Here is a 4,401-nt window from a genome sequence, read left to right on the forward strand (position 1 = left end):
GTTGGGCTTTGCTGAGAGGAGAAAAATCTACTGTCTAGCTATTAGCTGATGTGAGCGGGGGTTCAAAGCCTACAGCAGTGGTCTCAGCCGTGGGTGGCACCCCCTTTGGGGGTATGTATCAGATATCCTGTATATCAGATATTGCATCAAGATTCATAACAGTAGCAAAATTATGGTTTTGAAATGGCAATGAAATAAGTTTATGGTTAGGGGTCACCACCACATGAGAAACTGTATTCAAAACTTGCAGCATTAGGGAGGTTGAGAGCCACTGCCCTACAGGGACATTTTAATAAACACAATCCAGTTTAAACTGGCTTAAATAGTAAGGGGGAACTAATTAACTCCTAAAACTCAAACCTTCAGCGTGGGCTGGCTTTAGTTAGGTGTCATCTTAGAAAGTTCCCTCAACAATCTCCAGAATTCCCACGTTCACTGTGATTTAAACAGAATAGGTTCAGCTGGGCACAGTGGAGCATGCCTATAATCCCAGCACTCAGGGAGGCAGAGACAGGCAGATCTCTATGAGTTTGAGGCTAGCCTGGTCTACAAATTGAGTCCAGGACAGCCAAGGCTATACAGAGAAACCCTATCTCAAAAAACCAAACACCCTCCCTGCCCCAAGTCCCAAGCAACGAACACCGCTGAACCTTTAGCAATGCTGATAAGAATAGCAGGCCCATGGAGGATTGCTGGGCAAGCACAGATACAGGTATCTAGGCAACTACCACGTCATCCTCCATCCTACTCTGAAGGGCCATGTATAGGTGCCTGGGACATACCTGCTTGTGTGTCAATACTCCACATCTGTGTTCATCGGCTTTAGTTGAACAGGGATGGCAAAAAGGGAAGAGGCCAGTGCAGGGCCTGCAGGGAATATCTGGCTACGTAGGCCTTTGTCTAGATCAGGAGGCACAGGCTTCTTGTGGGCCTCTCTCCCAAGTCCCCTAGACTCTGCGTTTTTGACAAAATATCTGGTTGAGGCAGCTCCAAGTTTGGCCCTCTAAGCTGTAGTCCAACACAGGACCAGACATGTTGCTATTTTCAGCTGCAGATACGGTGCAGAGGTGCTGTGGCCTGGATCCAGGTTTCTTTCACTCCTGAGTTCCTGTCACCATACCAGAGCCTGGCCTGGGATAAGAGCTCAATATAGATTCATTAGATGCTGAATGAATGAATCAAAAGGCCGCCTATTTATATCACCCATGGTTTGATGAGATTCACCTATGCACTGTCTCTGCCCGTGGTAAGGGAATCTGTCTACTTGCCCCAGATGGAGCTTCTGCTAATGTCAGGGCTTCAGGAGATCAGGGCTTGGTTCTCTTTCACACTTAGGGCAGCATGAATCAAAACTAGACACATAATTCCAAGTGGGGCACAGGCAAGCCATAATCCCCGTCCACTCTCACCCTCTAATGGTGGGTATAGTCAAGCGGGGGAGGAGGGGGAGGAACATGCATTACAGCGTATCTTACAGAATTTCAGATCTTGGCATTAGGCCATGATCACATCAGAGCAATAGAATTCAGCCAGTTATCACAAAGTATTCTGCCTTTGTCTAATTTGCCATGAGGAGTCACCATCCGTGAGGGGAAAAAAAAAATCCCCTATATTTTACAGCTCAAAATAGCCAGGCCTGTCTCTCTTCCTCCCTCCACAATCAGCAAGGGTCAGCCCTATGTTCCTCATGCTGCCTCCTGGCAGCACCTTCTCCAAAAGAGAATTTTGCTGTCCTTGTAATGAGAGCAAAAAATGTACGTCACCTCCTGCCTCAGAGAGATAGCACCACATTTTCTGAAGCGTGAGTCTTGACCTGTGGTAATGGCCACCCTCAGATGATGGCCATTTTAGACAGCCAGGTCCGGGGCTCCAGAGCGGCTACAGAACCATGCCGAATGAAGCCGCTCTGCAAATGGACCTGGTTTGGTATTTTAATCCTTTTAGCAAACTATTTGAACCAGTATGTAAACTAACCCAGCATGCAGTATAATCCACAGACACACCTCCATGTGCCCAAAGAGATTCCAGGGGCTGTTGGAAGCCACAGGATGTGATTTATGTTTGCTTGACTGTGTGTGCATGTGTGTGTGTGCGTGCGCACATGTGTGTGTGTTTGTATGTTGTTCATGTGTTATGAGTTCATGTGTGTGAATGTATGTATGCGTATATGCATGCTCTTGTGGCAAGCCTTTACTAACTGATCTATTTTTCCAGCTTCATGATTCAGATGGATCTCTTGACTCAAATCTTGTCTCTTCTAATTGCCAATTGCTCCTAAAGAGGAATCTAGCCAAGGTTCTGTGAGGGCTTCAAGTACAAGAGATGCATTCCAAGTAATTCTCTCGTCCACAGCTCACAGCCAGTTCTGAATGAAACCACAAATCCACACCTTCTGTACTGTCTCACATCGCTGGCACCAGCACAGTGGCAGGAGCTATTAGATGTCTACTTAATAAGGAATGAGTGAGTGACGAAGCCATCCCCAATGCAGGCGAATAGGCTAACTCGTTCATCCCAAGGATTTGTGTCTTTCATTTGTAGTATATCACCCAGACAGGAAAAGGAATAGCTACTGCCCTTCTGGGTCTGGAGCTTGTCTCAGACTTCAGAATGGTGAGTCTTGACATGTCCAGTACTGCTTATGTCTTGGGTTTTCTGCTGCAGGCCCTGGTACAGAACTAGTGCTGGGAGCTAGATAGTATGCATTTGACTGGGCAGTTGTGTGGGACACCGGTCTTCCCTCTGGTTCTCATCATTACTGTGGCCACAGCTGACTAGGGAGAGAGGCGATAAAGATGTAAATGTCTAGAAAGTTGGCACTGGATTTAACCTTTGTGTTTAGAAAGCATGCTCTCTATTCTAGAGTGAGACCTTATTAACTAAATGACATTCACGAGGTTTGGTTTTAGCACTGAAGGGGAAAACGTGCACATCTCTAATGCTATGTTTTAGAGTGGAGGCTGAAGAGCCCGCCCCAGTTACAAATGACTGTTTAATGGACTTCTGCTGATGGCTGACATATGGTTACATATGTTGAGAATGTGTTGAGAATGTGACAGGAGTTGAGGAAGAGGCCAATAAAAATATTGGTGGAATATTATTCTTGGGCTGCCATGCTTTCTGGACAGATGTTGTAGGCTGAATAATGCTAAATCGCATGTGTTTATTGCCTAATCTTTGGAACATGTAACTATTGCCTTAGATAACAAGGGAGATTTTGCAGCTGTATTCAGGCCATGGCTTGTGAGATGGGGAAGAGAACTAGTTAGTGGATCCAGTTTCTCACAATGGTTCTCCCAGGAAGGAGGCAGGAGAAGCCAGAAAAGATGTGAAGATGGAAAGAGATCGGAGGGATGTGCTTGGAGGACGGAGGGGTATAAACAACTCCTAGATGCTGCAATAGGCCAGGAAGCAGATTGTCCCATGGAGCTGCCATAGAACTCATTAATTCCTTGATTTTAGCCCAGAAGACTAATTTTAAACTTCTGATCTTCAGAACTAGGAGAGAATGAACTCGCATTATTTTACACTGCCAAGCCAATGGGAAAGCATTCTAGGTACTAGGAGAAGAACTGTAGAAGGCAATTCTGCTGGTTGTATAATGATTCACTACCATGTGTATCTTGCCTATAACCAATGAAGGCAGCAACTGAGAACATTCATTTGCCACGGAAGTAGTTTTGTGTGGAGCACATTAATGATTTAGATGAAGCACAAGACCACTATAGGAGTGGGGTAGCACCAGGCTACCAGTTTTCAAAAATCTTCTGCATTCTCTTACCTATGGGAAGTAATGGCAAGCTAGGTATCTGAGGTCTCTTAGCTTCTTTTCCTCCTGCTGTCATTAAATATCCTGACAAAAGTGGCTTAGGGGATGAGAGACTGTATTATCTTACAGTTTCATGCTATAGTTCATTACTGGGGATATAGTCAAGGTGGCCAAAACCTGAGGTAGCCAGCCATAGCTACAGTTAAGAGGAGAGGGCCAATAAATGTATGCATGCTAGTACTTAGTGCATTTTCTTTAGTGTTATACAGTCTAGGACCCAACCTCAAGGAATGGTGCCGCCCACATCGGGCAGGTCTTCCCTCTTCAATAAACATAAGTCAATACATACATTCCCCACAGATGTTCCCACAGGCCAACTTAATTTAAGCAGTCCTTCGTTGATGCTCTATTCCTAAGTGAGTCTAGATTGTGTCAAGTTGATAATTAAAACAAATCATCTCAGGAGGCTTCTACTTTCCATGAGAAGATTATAGAACAGATGAGGTGAAGGGTTTTCTTGTTTGTTCTTACAGAGGACAGGCCCTGTAAGATGGACCTTCTGAATGGCTCACCATCCGTGCTGGCTAGTTTTATGTCAGCTTGACACATAGTAGAGTCATCTGAAGGGAGGA

The sequence above is a fragment of the Acomys russatus genome, chromosome 7 (genome assembly GCF_903995435.1).
Source record: "Acomys russatus chromosome 7, mAcoRus1.1, whole genome shotgun sequence".
NCBI classification, from domain to species: Eukaryota; Metazoa; Chordata; class Mammalia; order Rodentia; family Muridae; genus Acomys; species Acomys russatus.